General features: G+C 43.2%; 1 protein-coding gene across 1 annotated transcript in view; it reads left to right on the plus strand.

Moving 5' to 3' along the window:
* Positions 1–20,471: 20,471 nt before the first annotated feature.
* flrt2 (fibronectin leucine rich transmembrane protein 2) overlaps positions 20,472–22,622 on the plus strand; it is a 49,515-nt gene continuing 47,364 nt past the window's right edge. The window contains exon 1 of the mRNA XM_080883227.1: positions 20,472–20,755. The gene's annotated coding sequence lies outside the window, so the exon portion shown is untranslated. The remainder of the gene's footprint in view (positions 20,756–22,622) is intronic.

The raw sequence follows: 22,622 nt of genomic DNA on the forward strand, positions 1-22,622 counted from the left end.
CTGTAGATCTCTGCAGCTTGTCCAGAGTCACCATGGGCCTCTTGGCTGCATTTCTGATGTAGATATGATGTGTGGTTTGCAAGGACGCCTGAGATAATGTTAGCTATGGAAGCTAACCTTAAATGAACGCAACTGAAAAACCAACAAACACTGGAGACACTTAGCTTGACAAAGCTACCTGACAGTTAAGAGTGAGCTAAGAAAATAGTACAATCTATCATCTTCTTCATATGAAATGACCCGTGTCTATACAACTTGGTGGAAATCAAGGGCTTCTGTTACTCAAGACACTGGAACCCTGTTACTTGATACTTTTACTGCAGTTTTTTGCAGAGACCCCGACTCTAGAGAAAGGTGACGAGTTACATGTGTGGGTATCACAGGCTGTGAATTCATATGTGATTATAACAGCTATTTACTTCATACAGGACGAGAGGAGCCTGCTGTCTCACGGTCACAGTGCAGCAGTACACAGAGTACATGTACCGCTGTTACGTATTTAAAATACAAAATATGAGTAACTATATTCCGTTACAGTTACCGTTTAAAAAGGTGGTATTCAGAATACAGTTACTTTGTTGAAATGGATTACATGGCGGTCTTTTCCTGTTTCATATGTTAGGCTGTCCCCTCTCTAATTTTGGTGATTCCAAACAAACACAAACAAAACACACATTCAGAGGCTCTCATGTCTGTGTCTCAATCTCGCGGCCCATGTTGCCCCTACTTGCGGCCACATAATGACGTGAAGAAATATTTTTAAAAATTATTGTTCAAAATATGATTTAATATGAAGGCAATAGCAGAGTGTTATAGGCATCGCCCTAAAGCATGCAGCCTGATGGGCAGTGTAGTCCGTGCTGCAGGGAGGATGGACTGCCATACCCGTTATGTGTCTGTGAGCGAGGGAGGGAGAAAAAGGAAAAGTACGAGCTGTCACGGAGCAGAAATGGGAGCTGGAAGCATGTAAATATAATAATAACCACTGCAGCCAAACAGGGAGCCTGTCGAGCCCAGCTGTAAGTAAGCTGTTAAGACTCGACTGTACGCTGTGTTCCTGTTTTCCTCTGAAACAATAAGCAGCCTTTCAACGCCTCTCTCTGTCTCTGCTAGCAAAGTTGACCCAGACAACAAAGTAAAGCTAGTTTTCGGCTACGAGCCCGACACGAACCCGACGTATTAGTCAGAGGTCCTTTACTACGGTTCAGAGCCGCGGACCTGTTTTATATACGCGTGGAATAGTTTTCTACACGAGATCACTGCAAAAAGTGCAGCCTTACCTAATGTCCACCTACTGTTACTCATTTATATCAAGATTTAAACATCTAGTTGGTGTTGGTGTGGAGAGTAACCTTCAGTAATAGTAATAAATCACACAGCAATAGGACATTCATGTAGTTGTAAAAAGCATGATAATATATTAAGTAATCCAAAGTATTCAGAATAGTTACTCTCATTGAGTAACGTAACGGAATACGTTACAAAATACATTTTGGGGCATGTAATCTGTAATCTGTAGTGGAATACATTTAAAAGTAACCTTCCCAACACTGGCAGCACAGTAGTCCACACATTTGTGCTTTCAGTTGACCTAGACTGTAATACAACTAACTTGGTTGTCATGTTCATGCACATACACAAGTTTTAATGACACTTGTGGTCAGTTTATCTGCTTCACAGTCCCGCTGTGCACCAACAAAAGCAACTGAACCAAATCAAATTAATTTATTGTATTACAGAAAGCAGATGATATAACTCGCAGTTTATTGCAATATAGTTTCGTGCAATTCACGGCACATCGCAAAATCGCTGTATCATTGTATCGTGATTAACGCATCGTGACAACATCTTCCTCGTCTTTTGTGGCAGCTGTGGTAACAGCTCTGTGAAGAGCCTGGTGTTGCTCCTAAAGCTATATATTAATTATAATCAGCACTGTAGGCAGAGCCAGTGTAACGTTTTTCTCTCCCTGAGCTGGTCTCTTCCTGTTAAACGGGACTTCTTCACTGCCACAGTCACAAAGTCATTACTTCCAGGGGATTGATTGTTGAGGTTCTCTTGATAACATTGTTGGGATTTAAAATGGGTTGCTTTGAGATACTTGGGCACACCAGAATACTAAGACATATATGCTAACATACTCACATAAGCATGCTAATGTTTAGCATGTATAAGGTAGATGATGTTAATTACTGTTTTTTTGTGCGCGTGTGTTAACATTCTAACATTTTCTCAGCAGAACAAAACACAAAAAGACTACAGCTAAAATCAAACTCGTCATCAAGCAGAGGATTCAACGTTTGGCTTGTCAGCACTGGATGAAATCAACTTGTATGGCAATCTACTCAGGAGTTGTCAGTACTGCTAAATACAACTTTCTAAAAATATGTAATTGGGAATAGTACTGCTGAACGTTGTGCCAGTCCATCGAGCAGATGAAGATGACTGAATGTGATTCATCTTCTTGGAACCCTGAATGTGTACAAAATTTCACTGGAGCTCACGGAAGAATTGGCGGAACATATTAAAGCCCAAATGACCAGCTGTCATCCTGCCAAAGCAGCTAAAAATGTGTAGCATTTTTGCCTCCTCTTCTCTTTTTCCCTGATTTTCTTACTCTGCTAGCAGGAAACATCAACATCCTACAGGCTATTAAAGGATATGACTTTGCCCGACTAAAGTTCATGAAGAGGGACACTCGGCGCAGTGGAGCTCTTGCCCTTTAACTTTGTGTCTGTCAAGTTTTTGTACAAACTCGGCTGCGTGTCCATTACTGCAGCTACGGTGCATTCACTCCCTGCCCGGCTCTGAGGCGCTGAACGGTTTGATTCGGCCTCACTGCTTTGTTCAGCAGCAGGTACAGGAGACACAGGGCATGTCTGCTAAACGGTGGGTGACTGACTGTAATGATGCTGCTTTCGGTTTTGCTCTGTGGCCCCCAGCTGCTAAGGCCTGTCTCAGCATTTCTTCTCCATCTGTGGGAGATGGCACTACCTGGCGGGTAAGAGTGAGTTGGCCAGGAAGAGGTAAGTTAAAAGGTCAGGAGAAAAGCATTAGTGTTTATGCCCAAGCTCACAGGATTGCTGGAACAGGTTTGCTGCGTTTTCTTCTTTTTTTTTTTAGCTCCTGGAAAGAAATATGATGATGTCACACTGTCTGATATCATATACTTTTCTTCTTCATTTCCTTCAGGCCTTCTTATTTTTCTCTCTCACTGTCCAGTCAAACGCACAGGTGACAACCAGCACAGGATCTAAGCTATGACCCACGGACACGATGCTGCTGAAGAGATGGCGGCACGCAGCATAACCTGAACGTGAACAGACCTGCTATGTCCACGTTTTTTGGCAGCAAAGCAAAACATTGCCTGACTATATGCCCAAACTTTCAGAGCCATGTTAGGATTCATTTGGAGGAGGCCACCTCATAATTTTACTCTCTTTTTAGCTGTTTACTTCTCAAGAACATCAGACTCTTTAGCTACTATGCCGGGTGGGTTTCCTTCATTAATGCCTCCATGGCACTAATAATCACCAGTACACATACAGTAATGTCCAAAAATCTTGAGGTAGCCTCATTGCTTTATATTTTGTTTGAAAGTCAAATTTTCAACACGTCTGAGCTCTAAAACATCTGAACAAAGGACGCTTTCATCTCATTTCTTTAAGTAGTCTTCAGGAATAGTTCTCCAGGCTTCTTGGAGAAGGTTCAAAGATCTTCTTTAGATGTTTCAGGCTTTTGTTCTTTTCTCTGTCAAAATCGATCGCACACTGCCTCAAGACAATTGAGGTCTGAGCTCTGGGGAGGCCAATCCATGACCACGAGCTATTGCCCGTAGATAGATAGATCCCACAGGTGAAAACTACTGTGTTACAGCAGCAAGATTAAGAATAAAAAATAGTTCAGTCTACAATAAATACACTAAAGTTAAGGAAGAAGTGCCACAGGTACATCGTCAGGGCCTTTTACTGTTGCCACTGATCTTCAGTCCAGTTATTTTGTAATTCAGTTCAATTCAGTTTTATTTATACAGCACCAAATTACAACAACAGTCGGCTCAAGGTGCTTTATATTGTAAGATCGACCCTACAGTAATACATACAGAGAAAAACCCAACAATCATATGACCCCCTATGAGCAGCACTTTGGCGACAGTGGGAAGGAAAAACTCCCTTTTAACAGGAAGAAACCTCCAGCAGAACCAGGCTCAGGGAGGGGCGGGGCCATCTGCTGTGATTGGTTGGGGTGAGAGAAGGAAGACAGGATAAAGACATGCTGGGAAGAGAGACAGAGATTAATAACAGGTATGTAATGTGTATACCTTAAACAGGTAATGCGGCATATGTTAGCCTTTTCTCCCTGTTAACAACGACTTCTTCACAGCCACCCTCCAGGGAGACCAAACAGTAGATGGACCAACTGAAGGCCCTGTGTCAAGCCTTTGCTGGATTTCTTTCCCTATTTAAGGACGCGACCTTAGATAGTGTTCATCTACTGTAGATAGTTTTTAGGCCTGACTCTTCTTCTCTTGTCCCCCACTTGTCCAGTCTGCTGAGTGTTTGGCTAATCCCTCTCTGGGAATCATCTTGGTGAAAAAAATACTTTTCCATGTCTCTCATACTCTGTTATCGTTGGCATTTTCAGTCTAACTGGTTTTTTGATGTTTGTGTAGATGCAACACTGGTTCATCTCTTGGGTTTGGTGCCTTCCTGCTTGAATGGTTCATAGATCAGCGATAACTGGCTTAACAAACAACAACCAGTCAGAAACAAGGACTTGACTGAAAGTGAAAAATATTAGCAGAAGCTTTGGCTCTTTTGAAGCAAATAATAAAGAAATGAGTGAAGTTATCTGACCACTTGTTCATATGTTGTCTTATGAGTCTTAAACACAAGTCCGTAGCTAATATCACATGACATGAACCAACTCTTCAGTTGACAGCACAAGCTAACTTTAGCTTGCCGTATCTTCCTGTAATAGCTAAATATCGATGTGGTCATGGTGATGTCACCCATTTGCTTTGAAGCCTCGAGTTCCTCGTTTCGGCCGTCTGTATCTGTTATGGTCATATAGCAGTTTGTGAGTCACATGCTAGCAGCACACAAAGTCATACCCGGTTTATATACAAAAGTCATGCTGTTCCAAAAGACTTAAAACCCAATAAAGTCATCAAGAAAATATTTACTGATGTCATACATAACATAAGAAGTTGGGCAATTTAACAAAGACTTCTACACAACTACGTCACCGGCAGGACTCGGTCCATGGGGCCATCGGAGGGGAAAAATGCAGGTTCAAGGCACTTCTGTATTGGCTTCTTTACTTTTAATAAATACAATGTTTTGGCTTTGGGCTCATTCATAGGCACTGATTCGATTGCTTTGGAACATGCATACTCATAACGAAAAACAGGATCCTTTTATTTCTTTAGCAAAGTAATGATTCCTAATGCAGAGCTCAGCAGCGCTATGGGGCTGAGCAAGAACTCAAGCTTTCTAGTTGTATTTGTCAATTATGTATGTACTGCAGACAGAAACTATGGGAGACGCACTGTTGTTCTACAAGTGTGCTGACAGCTTTCAGAACCTGCGGATATGTCCTCTTGTCAGCGATAGAGCCTGAGAAACTGCACACCCTGCTCACAGTTTGAGCTGTTGTGACTTCTTAGAGCTACTTCCGCCGGTAAAAGTGACGCCTGACTGCGCTAATGCCTCGACACGACAGAGTGAATAATTATGTGCATTTTCACAATTAAACTAACAAACACATCCAAACAAAATAATTAGCTTACATACATATACAGTACTAACTGCCTCGTTCTTAAAACCCTGCTGAAGATTCCTTCTTTCTTTTTTTGCATTTGTTTATTTGTCTTTCATTTTTTGTACAATCCTAACTCGACACATATTCAATATCAAGGAATGATATGCATATACAAACTGTAGAGCAACTGATGTTATTTTATTTTTTTAAATGCAAGGCAAACACTTTTTGGAAAATTGCACATCAATTCCCAGCAGCAGATAAATAGATCCAACTCAGTTTGCATAATTGTGTTTACAATGAAAAAATTGTGCCATAATGGCTGCTTTTGCAGGAGCGTGCAAATACCCGGACCATGTAATTTGTTCCGATGTGTGTGCGGCACATCCGAGGTTTTTAAATTGTTTATCTGAGTACAAGAGGAAGGGGAGGGGAAAAAATGCTCGATGCAACTTGGGACTGCACGTTCAGTCAATGAAGCGTGATGATAATGCAAGAAAGTCAGCAGGAAGGAGTCGGTGGAAAGATTAAAAAAAAGCAACACGAGAAGCCCCAGAGAAGCCAAAATAAGCGGCTTGCGGCGAGTCTAATGCAGCCCTGCAATAAACAAAATTACAGATCAGCTTGGCTTCGTTTCACATTTGTGGAACCACAAAAGCTGATTTCCTGTTTATCTAGATGGGGAAGGTAGAGGAGTCTTAAGGCGTAATTTGAATCCATATTTCAGCTGACTTTAACAAGAGACTTTTTACTGACTCTGCATCTTTGCGGTGACACACACCCACACGGCCGGTCGTATGACTCATTAGTGTGTGTTTGCTGGGTTAAAGGGTTACGGTGTGTGCTTGCTGACCTCATGAGCCAACTTCTGTCAGGGTGCGACGTGCGTGCGTCTGTCCACATTTTTGAACACTGGCTCTCAGGGTTTATTGCAGGAACACGTAGACAGGAAAACCTCCGGGGGCACTTTCTCATGCTTGCTGAACTCTGTGGGTGTCATTTTAAAGGGGAAAAAGAAAAAAGTACATCCTAAAGGAAATGCCGAGCGCAAGTGTTGACTAAGGTCAAGGCAGCCATAACTAAACCGGGAGTCTCAGTGATGAGCAGGTTAGTGCAGAGGGATAAAACATTTATTGCTGACACCGCGACAGCAGCAGCAGAACTATTCACATCACTTTATTTACCTCCCACTCTCAAACTCGCCCTTGACTTTCAATCAGAGGTTATATTAAATTTCCTTTAAGTGAAACTGCTACCTGAAGCCGGTCTTTTGAAATCAGCGAAAACACCTGAATCGAGCCGAGCCATCCCTCTTTCTGGAAGCTGTTGGAACGACCTTAACAATGTTTATCCATTTTTCCTTGCTGGATGCTTTCAACAGAGTGCCGTGTTGTGCAAATACGCATTTATAATTAATTATCTGTGTGCGCCACACCGCGGATTAATATTTGATACATTTGCTACCTTGAGGTTCGTGTAAAAGCAGTCCGCCGAGGCAGAGTCAGAGTTAATTACAGTGGCGGGGACCTCACAGAGCTGCTTTTGTTGTGTGACAGGAGTTTACGCAATCAGTCAGAAATGCAAAAGGTGAGCTTCCCTCAGGCAAAGCCTTTGACAGCTTCAGCTCTCACTGCTATCAAAATACATGGGCTCTCTCCTGAGTGCGGGCCGATGGCAAAACACAAGGCAAAGTCGCCCAGTCTCCCACGTGAAACATTATACAATAGCCAATAAATTTTGAACCTAAGCCTTGGCCTTAAAACCTTTACGCATAAATGTAAAACGACCTCACTTGTCAGGAAACACCCTTTTAGCACCGGCTAGATGGAGTAGGTGGGTGGGAAGGGGTTGTTTAAGTCAATCAAATGGACTTTCCAAGGATCGGGCCTTTCTCAGAAGGAAAGCCGTCGGTCTGCTTAGTGTTCGTTAATAAGTGGATCAGCCGGTCTAAAGCTCTCAGGGCCATTTGGATGTTAGCTGAGACCTTTTTTGTCTGACGTACCCGCCCAACACGTCTTTATCCAGTATTTGGGGCTAATTCTTTTTGGCTTTTTGTTAGTTGTGCTTTTCAGCTCAACTGTTCGTTCCATCATCTGTCCTTGACAGTCATAGCTGCTAGCTTAAATATGACATGCACCATCTACAAAAATCAGCATCACAGCGATTTGTAATCATGCTTGGATGCTGTCCCAAACACAGATACTGTATTTCCTGCTACAAGCTGGTAGCATGCCTGTATTTTATTTTGTTATTATTCTTATTTTGTTATGTTATTTTCTTCTTATTATTATTTTGTGCCAGAGGCAGACCTTTGTTTTATAGCTCCCTTGGTTTGAATAGTATAAAAGGTGAAAGATAATCCACTGCTGAAATGCCAAAAAGTGCAGTTTAAACAGCTGCTGACTAAGAAAGTGAAACCTCATTGGCTCCCATGGTCAAATGTCCAACGTCATCTATGAAGGTAACATAGTTACAGCCGGCTACAAACAGCAGTTTCAGTCTCAGCTTATCACTCTTTTCAAGACAACTGTACAATGGGGGAATTTTTTTAATCACTTGTTCAAATTTGTTAGCGATTAAAGTTACAGGTGTGGACACTTTTACTAAGATCCCAGTCACACAGAGCTAGACACTGGTTGGTAACTGCCTGGCACTGGTCTCTAAGGATAAATTTGTATTCTCCCAACTGGTTTGGAGTAGTTGCTGGAAGCTGCTGGAAGTCGCTGTGAAACCGCTTTTACTAAAGCCCCAGTAACCCCAGTAGCACAGCTACAGACTGATCGGTGACCTGCTGGTAACCACCAGCTACTTGGGAAAAATGTGTGTTCTGCAAATGGTAACTTGAGGTTGCCAGCAGTTGCAGTTGCCGACAAAGTCTGCTCGCCTTAAGAGGAAACGGTGAGCCAAAGGACAGCTTTTACTTTGAAGGGGAAATTCTGCATTTCCAGTTTGCATCGCACTTTTTCAAGTTTTACTTCAACATACCGCTCCGTTTATATTTAGTTAAATTTCCTTTAGCAAGCTGAACCTTTACCAGAACTCACAGGTAGCCATCAGCAAGCATCTGGCATGATCCTGGCTGCCTACAAGTTTCACCTGTGTAGCTGCTGATTTCATTATTCCATCTCCTTTCCATCAAATGTACAAAACAGCCAGAGAGCTTGATGCCACCACCGTGTTTGACACTTTCTTTGAAAGCCTCACATGTGTGAGTGCTATAAAAATGTTTATTGATATTATTATTATTCTCAGGTTTTAGCCCAAACACTAATGTGAGGAAAGCAGAACTCAGTGGGTTGGAGGCTGTTTGTTTTTCTCAACAGTGAGTTCAGTCAGACACAGTTTTTAATTAACTGTCATTCTTATTGTTTGAGAAAACATGGAGGGTTTTTTTTATTATTAAATGATATTTTCTCTTTTTATAAATTGAAGGAGTCCTTTCTGTGCCCTCCGTCTGCTGCAGGAGTAGCCCACCCCCTGAGGGGCGCCGCCCCCTCGCTGTGAACTATTAATCCATCCACCAACTGAGCAAACTGAACCCGACTCGGAGCTTCGCCCTCTGGGAGTATTGGCAAAGAGCAGATGACATGAAACCGCTTCATGCCACATGTTCCATGAACTTGACACCGCCGGCTGCTTTATTAGACACAGCCGTCTTTTAAGACCCTAATGTGGGAGTGGTGCCCCCGTATACTGCCACAGGGCCGCGTTCGCTGCGTGTCAACGCCAACAGTAAATCAGCTGCCCGCTCTTTATCTCACCACTGACACGGCAGTTAACGAGATTGGAGAGTGACAAATCCTATGGAGCATAATTACATCAATCTGATTACAAATGATGCTAATCCTATTACAAAAAGTGGTAACTGAGTAAAGAGGAGATACTTAGAGCAGTCAGTGACTCATATTTGGAGCCACAGGCACATTGATTGAGATGTTTCATGGATGCACGTATCGACAGTGTTACTCAGACCGCTGTGATGACTCTGCGTGCTTCTTTTGATAACTCTCAGTTGAATTTGTCCAGCTCTCGAGCTGGATTGATTCAATAACACGGTACCAAATAGTGTTTGAGCAGGTACTAAAGCTACATTTCATTCTGAGAGTGACCTTACCAGATTTGAGCCCAGCAGCTGCAGCCTGTCTGGCTTTTTTTCTCTCTCCTGCTCTGTACCACAGCAGCAGCTGAGGAGCCATTTTGGGGCCTTGATGCATTCAACAGCTGGTGGTGCCAAGCCCGGGGTGGGCGTAGAAGAGAGAAGGAGGAGGAGAGAGAAGAAGAGGGGGAGAGCGAGGTCACCTGCCCACCGAGCCGTGGAAGCACGGGCCTCGGAGCATGTCGGTCGGCAGGCGAGCCGCCAAATGGCAAAACAAGGTTTGCAGGAGGAACAGCGACACCACTTTACCCGCGTCGCTCCTCCTCGGATCCAGCGCCGACCTAAAATCACATTTGTAAGCGTCCCATCACTCAAACGTCTGTGTAATGCATTCCAGGAGAACACTGTGTAACTCGCCCATATGCCGCATGTTTTAGGAACCAAACCCCAGAGCTGGTCTCGGTTCATCGCTCTGTTCCTGGGCCAGGTGTGTGTGTGTGTGTGTGTGTGTGTGTGTCTGTGTGTGTGTGTGTGTGTGTGGACACAGTGAGACAATGCACTGCTTGTGGATTTTTTTTCTCTTTTTTTTCCAGACTTGAGCTTCACTTAAGAGCAGTGTAAAGAAATCCAAAGTGGATGGTATCCCCCTCTTCCTACAGTCCCAGGATGTGCTTCCATAAATCAGCCCTGGTGGTGTCAAGTACTGGAAAAATCTCCACTGGGCTGAATGTTTACATACACTGAGGAGAGATACTAGAGAGGTACGACCTCTGTTTTGAAATATCTCAAACCTCTTCACTAGACTGACAGTGTTTCTCCTTCTTCTTATTTCCTTCAACTATTTCGAGTGTGGTGGCGTGCAGAGCGCGCTGGTGCGGTTAGAATGAAGCAGACAGGATGCCGCGTGAAGGTCGAGTCTTACTGTTAAGTTGTTTTTTCCTCAAATAAAGATCATTCCTGTGTCCCTGCTGACACCCGAGCAAGATTTTCACTCTTTTTATGTTTTGTTCAATCACACGACCTGCTGTGTATCTTAGAGATTCTCTCCGTCCTCAGAAACAATGAGGCCTCCGCGTGTGTGTGTGTGTGTGTGTGTGTGTGTGTGTGTGTGTGTGTGTGTGTGTGTGTGTGTGTGTGTGTGGTGAAGCGACTGTGGAGATGAGAGGACAGCTGAACAAATGAAGGAAGAGATAAACATTTGGACAGGACACACCAGGTGGATGATGAGCAGAGTCCAGACGGCACTGTGACAAATCACGGTGCTACAGTTTGATGCATTTCTCAGCATTCAAATTCAGAAAAGCGCTCCAGAGTTTCTCGCATTTCATCGCAAACTCCAAAACGTCCTGTGTGATTGCTCGGATTCAGGCCTCCCAATCAAGACCTGCGATACGATTACTCGAGCTCACCCCATAAACAGGCGCACGCTCAGCCGTCGCTCATCATTTCTATCTGGTGGAATAACCGTGAAGATCAGGGCAACACTGTGAGACGAGTACCACGAGCTGTCGGGTGGACGGGTTTAAACAAGCTAGCAGTGTAATCATATATTCGATACCACTTTATAAGGGTCGTAAAATTAAAATGAGCACACCCACAAAGATGGAAATGAAAGGCTTGTTTTTTTGTTGTAGGACAAACACAGGTGCAGTGTTATTTATGGTTCTGTTCAAGCTGTGACTCCATAGTTTTTATTATGGTTGTTGTCATTTTCTTTTCTTTTGTTCTACGAGTTCGTCTTTAATCTGGTTTGGTTTCCACAGTGACTTTCACTCTAATTTTCACTGACTCCAAACGTTCAGTTTGAGCCTAGTTGTTATTATTATAATGATACATGTGAGGTTTAACAACTTCAAGACAGCACAATAATATAATAGGAACACATTCACACGGGTGCTCCACTTTCATTAAAGCAGATGTGCCAGTGTTTCCTTGAGCTGTGGAAAACTGGACCAAACATTCATTCTTCCTCTCCTTCACCCCCCAGATGAGACCCCCTCCCTGAGCCTGGTTCTTTCTTCCTGTTAAAAGGGAGTTTTTCCTCCCCACTGTTGCCAAGCTCACAGGGTTTATTCTGTGTTGTTTGAGGGTCTTTACTTTACTATGTAAAATAAACTGAACTGAAAAAGACTGAAAGTAGAATAATGTGTTATTTATATTTAATATAATCTGTTTGTTTGCTTTACTAAAACATCCTTTGAAACGTTGTATCTTTTTATTTAAACAATAATCTTGTGTGACACTCGAAGGTGTTTTTGACCTTTAACTTCTGCCGGCAGAGGTGGAAACACTGGCGTGTGTGCAGAGCCAGACTATTTTTATAAGAGTTGTTACGATACATAAGTGACTTCATGGTGGCCTTTCTTTCTTATTCTTTTTTATTTTTGCAATGCAAATTGCTACAGTCGAAATATTACATTTTTATAGGTCACTTACTTTATTTCTGCATTTTTAGGAATGACTGCAGAAATACACCAAGAAGACACATGTGGTATATACTATATATACGTTTTTCAGATGAATCCTCTGTAATAGTAGCTAACAGATTATTATTTAATTGTTGATAAAGATATCTCTGTATGGGAAATGTAACCGTGATCTCCTAGAAAATCAGTTGTCAGAAAATGTAACTGTACTTCTGTGTGCTAAGCACACAATCGGGCTTCACCATCAGGTATGCCACAATTTAGTATCTGGCTCCACCCCTTTATTTATAAGTAAATATAAATTAAATCTAACAAAGTGCAGTCGAGACATGAATGCTGCTTCAACATCCACAAAAGCTTCTGCCTCACTGCTGGGATGAAGAATTTTGGCACACACGGAGATGTGGAGATGTGTGGAGCGATGAGAGGAGCACAACTTTCCTCAGATGAAACAAATCGAAATATTTTCGTCATATTTTTTTCTCCATCCTTTGAGGTCTAGCTTTTTTTTTTATTGTGTCATCTAATTACGTCTTCTTCTCCTGCTGTGGTTTAATGGCACCAAACTGAAGCATTAGCACTGTTGTTTATCAGTCCAGTCTATTTGCATAGCAGTGAATGAAAAGGTAGATTCTCTGTAGATTGCATTTCAGTTTGCAGTACAGAGTTGGACGGAAACTTACCCTTTGCAATATGACTGGAGGACCTTTGGTCCGGTGTAACCCCGGTGTACGACCCCTTGACTTCTTCAGACTTTCTTCTTCTTTTAGTTCTCTGCCCTTGGGCAGCAATTAATTTGGTGAATATAGAGAAGAAGGATTGCAAACAATGCAAATCAGAGATTTTCCTTCAAACGATTCTCAGGTGATTAACTCATGGTTGGTACTTGAAAGCTAATATTAGCTACTTTAGTGAGTAAGGGTAAAATCCACTCTGGCTCTGTTGTACATCAGGCAGCCAAAAGATTAAAACCACTGCTATTAATCATTTTGTTACCTTGAAAAGCACTTTGGCTCCTGGCATGTGAAAGCTACACAGATACCTAAACACTGATGCAGACCTAATACAGCCACAATAGGATAAGACCCCTCGGACGCTAAGTCTCACCCCCAACCAGCCACTGCAGATGGCAGGAAGTTTCTTCCTGTTAAAAGGGAGTTTTTCCTTCCCACTGTCACCAAGTGCTTCGTGCCCTTTTCTCTGTATTATTGTAGGGTCTGACTGCTGCTGTGAGTTGGTGCTATATAATTTAAATCGGTTTGAATCTTTCCTGGCATCGATGTAATATTTGACAGGTGGTCTTAATGTTGTGGCTGATTGCTGTCTACTACTGTGACTAGTTTTTGTCACAGCTGCTTTTACATGGAGGAAAAAAGCCACTAAGTCAGAGTAAATAGTGGCTGTTGGCTTCTAGAAAATACATACCTGTTTCAGTTCCTGCCATAATGTATCCTGTATGAACCCTTTAAATTGCTCCTGAAAGCGGTGACTAAAAACATAAATGTGAAAGGTATTTTTCACAATATGCGTCAAACAGATTTCCCTCCATCCTGCTATCACATTCAAAGTCCAATTTTATGATGATTCACCGTGATTAGCCTGCATTTCCACAGGGTTAGATGAACACTGCTGCCATATCCTTATTTGACCCACTATACACCTCCTCCGGTACACCCGAGGTGTGCCAATGAATATTTCAGCAAGTCAAAATGGATATTACTCCTGAGTCAGACCTGCTGGCACAGACTGCAGCGCTACAGGTGGGGCATTATGGTGCCAGGCACGCTCAGAGTGCAGGGCTAATGTATCAAGACATTATGGGCCTGGGTCACTGCAGTTTCTCTTTTATTCACCACACTTGGAGACTTGAGAAAGATTAGGAATTGCTGTCAGAAGCATATTCAGTTCTAATGGATGCAGCAACATACGTTTGGACTTCCATCACTTGGAACGCAAACATCCTGCTAATCTTCGCCTAACATAAGCACATGCTGCTCTGCATTTCCAAGCATGTGCGTGTCCCTCTCGATGACTTTACAAATCGTAGTTGCTTTGCTCAATGTTTATTTAATTGTGTTGTTTTACTCGTTCGACAAAACACTGAAAAGCACATCCATGCATCCACCTGCTTATGTGTGATTAAAATGCGATACAACGGGCATGTTAATGCTAGATTTCAGGTTACTCGGATTCTGGCTTTCAGCTTCATTTATGTGTCATCCAGATGGTTTTGGGCAATAGAGTTCTCACATGGCTCATCAAAAGATAAGCTCCTCTTACAATTGTTGCATTTCAGCTGAGAGCGCGCTTCCCACTGCACAGGAATTGCCTTAAACCAGTCACTGTACAAATACTTTGACGTAAACCATCCATGAAAGAGCCTCATTCGCCCAGCAGCGTTTAAAGAAAGAGAATGCACGAGGAGGAAACATGACACTTTGCTTTTATATAAAACCATATGAAATGTATGCAGGTTTAACAGGCGATAACATTGGACTTGGTGAAACGTGTAGTCAGATTCTTATAAGGAAAGCAAAGCACGGCAGCCATTATTTGGACACGAGAAGCACATTATCATCGGCTCTGAATTTGCAAGAGGCACTTTGACTGCAGCTACAAAGGGGCTACGAGCCCTATTCAGGGTTTTGCTCTCATTCATGACAATACATCTTATCGTCGAGTATCCATCTCCTTTCATGTCTCTCCTCGGGGACCAAACCGGCACCATAAGCGCTGTGCCATGATTCAAGTGTGCTTCTGCCAATTTATTTTTCCATAAGACTATGTCAGTCAGGCTCAAAAGTAATAAACCAGCGCCTCTGGTAAAGACATTTGCAAAGTAAATAGGGCCTCCTTTCTGACAGCAAATGTGTGCCTATAACTGCCGTCGCCATGGTACCGACTGTCAGCATCACTGTCGTCATGGCGCTATGGGCTGATGTTAATCTTTTCTGCGGGTGTGACACTTTGCGTGGTCAGAGAGGGAGCTCCAGAAGCAGGGATGTGGTAAATGTGTCAGCTACTGTCCAGGCAAAGGACCAAGACAAAGCTGAGGGGGAAGCATGTTTACAAAAAACACTTTTAATGATGCTAAAATGTCAACAACACTGTACTCATGCTCCACAGAGGGTAAATCTTCCTTTAGCACCAGCCAGAGCTGATCCACACGTTCAGAAAGCCGTTCATGGTTGCCTGAGGATACGTCCAGACTCTTCCTGTATTGATTATGTCAACGCACAGAGTGTGCGCTCAACCCACCAATCAGCCAAAGCGTCAAAAGGTAACAAAAGCGGAGACGAACAGGTTCCCCTCACAGCCCAGCTGGCTGAGGCTGGTTCAGATTTCTTCCTGTTAAAAGGGAGTTTTTCCTTCCCACTATCACCAAGTGCTTGCTCATAAGGGCCATCTGATTGGTTGGATTTTTGCTCTATAGTTGTAGGGTCTTTACAAAATAAAGAGGCTGTGCTGTTGTTGTGATTTATTTAAAAATATATGTAATATATATATATAAAACCTGAACTAAACTCATTGTTACAGTCACACTGCTGTCACCGCAGCTTTTGTGCTTTATGGTCTTTCAGTTTTGTGGTAATACACTGTGTGTACAAAGGTACTGGGCCATCTACACCTTACACCTATGGGAGCTGCTGCCATGGAAACTCACGCCAAAAAGCATGAGACTGCAAACACCTGCATTCAAAGTTTAAGTTTGGCCCTGAGGTTTTGTCCATACGATGTACTTTAGCAGGCTATAAATAAACGCTCTTGTAAGTGTGCTTTTTAGAAAAGGGTGCAGACACAACGAGTTTATTGCTCTATTTTTACCCGGCAATCACACAGGCCATGATGGCATGTAACACAAAAGTAAAGAGTAGTGTATTACTTTGTTCAGGGAGTAGATAAAACTAACAACTCTAAAAATGGTGCCGAGCAGCCAAAGTTAGCATGCTCCAATGTTCACAGTAAGAGTATGTCAGACAGCTTGTAGCTGCAAACCACAGCAAACGCCCAAAGCCCCGAGCACGGTGTGGTTGTGGACTGCAGATAAAAGCATGGCTTGTGTAACGATGAAAGAGCCTTGAAATAATTCTGTTCATCTAAAGAGGTGACAAGGTTTATAAGACAAGAGTCCCTTGTAAAGCACCGAGTGTGGTCTGTTCTGGTCTGGAGGAGCGGCGGTGGAATATGAAAGACATTTTTCTTTTCTCCACCTCTCTGTTTGTTCAGTTTCGCTCTCGTGGGGGAAACAGATCAGAGCATGAAACACATCTGGGACTGGCCTGGTGCAGACTGTGTGTGTGTTGGATGGAGGTACCTACTGTAGACTGGGTGCTGGAGAGAATCACCACTGTTTTCTTTCTCAGTAGCGTGCCCCACGCAGATTTACACTGTAGCCCTGCCATACGCTCTACCCAGGAAATGGACTTTATTAATACATTTAAAAGCACGTCAGGCTTTGGTGACTTATGGTCTATATAAGCCAATGTGAAGGTGCATTGTCGGCACCTTTTCACCAATAACGACAGCGTGAGAGACGGAAAGAAAAACATTCTCTGGGGGCCCGACCGGTTTGGGCCTTGCATGGGGGGAGGAGGCTGTTTTAGCTGAGTGTTCCAGGTGTTGCTTTTTAATTGGCAATTCCACAAGCAATAAAGCATTTCACTTACTTTCGCTTGTAAAGTGCTTTCATTCCATCTCCAAATGATGTAATTACCCAGCCGTCCCAGGCGAGAGGGAGGAAGGAGAGGAGAGGAAGTTCTGCTGGCCTCTGTGCCGCTCGCTCTCTCAGCGAGAACCCTGGCGAAGAGTTTCTGGGAGAATGTTTTCATTTAGGAATCCAAATACCGTAGAGCGAGGTAGTCATTTGCACAATAAACATACGGCGCTTTAATTTCATTTCAAGCTCAGTGTGGGTCTTCTATTAAAGAAAACACATCAAAACAAAAGCAAAAAAAGCCTGAGTATAGGTTTGCAGTTGTGTTTGATGTATGAAGGTCAGCGGGGGATGCTTGTTCTTTGTTCCTGGACACAGATGGCGAGTGATTTTTCTGTGTAGCCAACACTGATTTCTTTTTATTGCTGTTCATAAACCTACAGAAGGGTTTTTTCCCATCACAGTTACAGTTTGACTTCTTAAGTCGGTACGTGGGCACCGCCACGCTCGCCAAATTCAGTGCTGAGATGCAAATGAGTTTTAAACCTGTCCACTTCTTCACCCTTTTTCTTCTGCTTCTTCCTGAAAAGGCTTCAGATTACAAATATGCTAATGAAGTCAGCTAACCCATGCGGCGATGTTATCGTTTGAAATTTTATGTGATTTTTAAAAAAAACCCAAAACACATTTTCCTGTTCAGCTTGTGTGGAATTCCCTCCGAGACACAGAAAGGTCAGAAGCGAAGCCAAGTGTCTGTCGGCCAAGCGTGCAGAGACGTGTAACACTAACCTGAAGTCATTTGACTAAAACCGATCTCGCATCCACCTTGAGGGGGGGATTGTGAACCCTCAACAACAAGTTCAGTCTGTCAGCTTGTGGCGTGGAGCGAGCTCTGAAACACAAGCGCCGTTTGATCAACGATAGGTGGAAGGAAAAAAAACAAGGAAAAAAGTGGAATTCCACCGAAGCCGTGTGACCGAATAGCTCAGCGTGGCTTTAGAAACACAGAGGAGAAAGTCAAAGAGAAAACATTCTTTTCACATAAAGCCTACCTGGCAGAGATTTTGCATATCAGACCTCCCCAGCGCCTGTCAGTATTCCAGCAGTGGCAACACTGCCAAAAACCACAAAAACAAGCTGTTCGCTATCACTGCTGTTCCCATGGGAACAGGCCCGCAGAGGGTGTGCCCGCTCCGACACTCATCTGCACAAACAGTATATGAGCTCAGTCCTCAGCATGTTACACAGACCAGGAGGGGTGTGTGTGTGTCCCGTCAGCCTGTTTCTCTGAGACGCGGGGCCTCACACACAAACTTGCTATCAGTATAAGCGATTAGCTGGACCCCGCTTGTGAAAAGTGCCACAAGGGGGAAAAGGATCAAGACTCCTGAGATTTTGGGCCCGCGGTGCTCATTCGCACACTTCCTCTCCTTAATAAAGACCACACATTCCCGGCGACTGGAGCGGCTTCCAGGGCTGCAGTTCAAAGTTAGCTGGGCCGGCAGAAGAGGGGGGAAAGAGTAAACAGCAGGAAAAACACGCCAGGCTGCATCTGTGATTCACCGTCATTATGATTGTTTTTGTTTTACACAGGAATATAGTTTGATCGTCTCTGAGAGAATTACTTTGCTCTCTCTCTCTCTTTTTTTTTCTGGTGTGTTGTCCATTTAGCTATCAGTGCAACCCCTGCTCACACCTCTGCAGCATCACCGCAGGTGCAGCAAACTGCATGTAATTAGCACAAAGTGTAACGTGCCACCAAACAGGTGCCGGTGATCGTCAGCAGCTCTGCATTTGCATATGAAACTGCACCAATATGGCCAAAGCTTTCACCCTCAAGTTGGCCACAAGCTAAAAGTGGCCTTTTTGTTTTTTATGGCAGCCGAAGAATATGAAATCCTGACAACAGAAAAATCTATTCATTGGCATATTATTGGCATTTACTTACAATATGAGAGAGTTTAAACAGAACATTTCAATTCAGTTCTATTTATATAGCAGCAAATCACAACAACAGTTACCTCAAAGTGCTTTACAATATGATATCAGGGGGCCCTTTGTTTGTTAAGAAAGAATAAAAAAAGGTTAAAAATAGAGTTTTTATGATCATTATGCGAGAGGTGAAAATCAATTCAGGCTCTGTAATTACAAGACAGATTTCATCCACTTGCTAAATATTTCTCACTTTGATTACAGCTTTAATAATTTATTCCCCATTAATTTATTAATGTACCCGGGCACAATATCAGGGACCTCACAGGATGTCAGCTCAGAGGCTTTCACAGAGACGTACATGACTGCATGGCAGCAGCACAGCCAAGAAATCAGGATTATACGTGTGCTTCCTGTAGGAATGGGCAGGGCAGTGGTCCACCTCAGCTGCCTTGTGGATCACCTTAATGTGGCGAGATTCATACCTGCAGCCACGACAGTTCTATCAAAGCTGCAGGTGGATCGATACTCTGGACACATGTGGGTAAGATTTCTCAAACACACGACCGAGTGCACTCTGAACGTGTCAAGGGGGAATTTCAGCCTCCAGGGGTTTGTAAATTAGTCCCATTATGGAGTTTGAAAATAGGGTTTGACCTGATTTCTTACCACGCTCTTAAGTACTCATCAAGACCCAGTGGTTGCATATTTTCAGAAACAAAGTGAATTATTGAGTCTGTAACAATCCCACACCTGACTGTTGTAAAGCCATGTGTGAAAAACAGCATTAACGGGGTTTAGTTCACATCTGGTTAAGAAAATCCAGGGCAGGGACAGAACTGCTTTCTATTTAACCGCACAACATCATTGTGAATTATGGTGGAGTCTTTACAAGCACTGATATGCATTTTGGGCTTATTGGCTAAGCCACGGTGATATTTTACCTGTTCTTCTTAATCTTCGGTGTAGCTGCCTGATCTAGGGGGCACTAGGCGCCATTAAACAAATCCCTGCTCCTCATAATCCTTGCTAAAGTTGCACTATGCAAATGACCGTATTATTCTCCTGATTGTGGTCACACTCGTGCCTCTGACCCAAATCAAAATATGAAAACAGCAGAAGAAACAAAGTGTTTGTCCCGGAGGAAAACACCCGACCCCCTAAGAGAGCAATAAATCTGGCACTTAGACATGAATATGTGTGTATGTGAGCGTGTAAATGTACTCGGTGTTCCTGAAGTCTGTAGCCTCCAGAGATGTCAAATGTTTCAACATCCGTAACCCGTGACCCCTGAGACTCCTGTTTTGTTCTCGGCTCTCCGGGGCCCCCCTCTCGAGATATCCATCCGCTGGAACTCCCCTGTCATCCCCATTCCTCCGCACTGCAGCCCGGTAGCCTTTGACCTCCCCGCCACCTCTCGCCTCTTCCAGACTGCCCTCGCATTCCAGCAAAAGGCGCTGAAACCTGAGCCCGCGGTGAGCTCATCGAAAATCAAGAGTTAAATGATACCAAAAAACCCTGAGAAATGTGAGAGGGAGAAAAGGGGAGAGGCACGCCGCCGGAGCAGGACAGGTCTGGAACTGGTTGTGTGTGTCTGCTCGCCGGAGCTCCTCGGGGGGGTTAAGTTACAGCAGAGAAAGCGAGGAAGAAGAAACTGCTGGCGTCTTTGAATTCTCTCCGCTTTGTGTCTGCCTCGTTTGCCTGCTCCTCGCCGGCCTGACTGACTTGTGCCTGCAGTTTCCTCTTGACACACTTCAGCGAGCTCTCAAGTTAACGAGCCCGTCGGTGTCTGTGAGCCGGGCTGACATGAGAGCGTAACGCCGTGAGGGCTCCTCGCCTCTGTTCTCCTTTGACCCCGCTACGACCACCGAGTGCTTAGAGACGGTAAGTGTGTGTGTGTGTGTGTGTGTGTGTGTGTGTGTGTGTGTGTGTGTGTGTGTGTGTGTGTGTGTGTTTTAAATTGCCCGCTGTGTTCGGATGTGTTTTAGTGTCTGTAAACAAAAAAGAAAAGAAGAAAAATAGCAGATTTCTTCGCAAAGCTTTATCGCAAATGTCACAGCTCTAAATCATTGTAAGTCATGTCTCATATTGGGATGAGTACCATTAAGATGCCTAATCACGGCACACATAATTAAACTAATCAGTGTCTATCTCAAGCTGAGCTCGGAGTACGACTGCATAGAAGTTGGCAAAAAGGCGCTTTTTTCCTTTCATGTGAGAGCATCTTCAGCTGAAAGCAAAATGAACTTTCAGAAGTTGTTGTTGTTTTTTCCACTCATGCATTATTCACGGCTGCCTGTTTCTCACTGGCCGTTGTTCACTGTGCTTCTTCCTGACCTGCTGCACTTGTCTTGTCAACCTTTGGGATGACGAATGGTTTCTGAAGCAAAGTTTTAAACAGGGCTGATGAATGTAATGGGTGGCCTACAGGAGACGCTAAATAAAAGGTTGAGTACACGTTATTGTTATTACTGTCTTTAAAGAGCGTGATGAAAAGAGTGCACCCACAGCCTCTGCAGGGGTGGCTGAAAAAGAAGAAAGCATTCAGAACAGGGTAAGGGCCGGTTTACGTTGTGTAACCTCACCAGCTCTTCTTCCTTTTCCAGCAGAAAGCGATTGAAAATAATTGTGAGCATACCAGCAATAACTTTTAAAATGTCTGAGGTGAAATAGAAACAATTATCTCTAACATCTTTCGCGATGGTCTCATTATTTAAATGGGTGTGAAGTCCTCCTCTGCCTCTCACAGGTAAACACTCCACGCTTCTTTGGAAATAATGACATCTCTATGATCAAAAGCTTTTCTCCTCTTCTTTACTGGGGAAAGCTGCCCTGATTACACTCCATTTACAAAGCTGTTTTATTCACCGGCTTTTACTTAACAAACCTCCAGAACGCCAAGTCCCAGACCACACCTGCCAATGAACGTGATTAATGAGGAAACATAAGGCTACAGCATACAGAGAGTAGTGACACACACCTCTCCAGCATCCACATATGACCTCTAATATTTCATTTTCCTAACATGTTCACAGTTGTTCCATATTGTGTAGCAGTAGCCTGGATATGTCTGCTGTTTTTGTCCCTGTAGATTTTATTTTCAGAATCATATTGTTCATACAGAGTCATCAAACAGCTCGCAGGAAACACTCCACATATATGCATTTTAACTCACTGCAAAGTAATGCTTTAAAGACAGTCACTGGGTCAAGTTTGCTGCTGAGAGGCTGCGTCTGATTTGGAGCTTTTATTCATCACGCTACTTTTTGCTGTTTTAACTTTTTATCTGTTGGGTTTAAGTGACTATTTTAGAAAGTGTCTGTTTAAAATGCAAATCCTCTCTTAACTGTTTGAACTTGGAGTCTTTACCGGCTCTGATCTGTTATTTTGGGTTAACCATTTAAAACGTCATGTATTACACCAAGTGTTTGAAACGTGAATGCTTTCTTAGCTTACCATTTCAATTATTGTATTTAGCCTATTTTTAGCTAATTATTTGAACTAAATATGAGCTTTAGTGCTCTGTTTATTTTTACAGTTCTATTTAAATTTTTAACTACTTTTACATAAACAATTAAAATTCTTTGCTAAATATTTCAGCAGTTTTTATATATTACCTCTTGTTGTTACATTTAGCTAACGCTTTGTTTCTGGTTTACTAACAATCTTTGAGCCAAACAAAGACGGCACATCTGAAAATACATTTCAGAGAAATCTTATTTCTTTATGATTTATGACGTTTTAACAGTAC

Source organism: Rhamphochromis sp. 'chilingali', assembly GCF_963969265.1.
Source record: "Rhamphochromis sp. 'chilingali' genome assembly, chromosome: 5".
NCBI classification, from domain to species: domain Eukaryota; kingdom Metazoa; phylum Chordata; class Actinopteri; order Cichliformes; family Cichlidae; genus Rhamphochromis; species Rhamphochromis sp. 'chilingali'.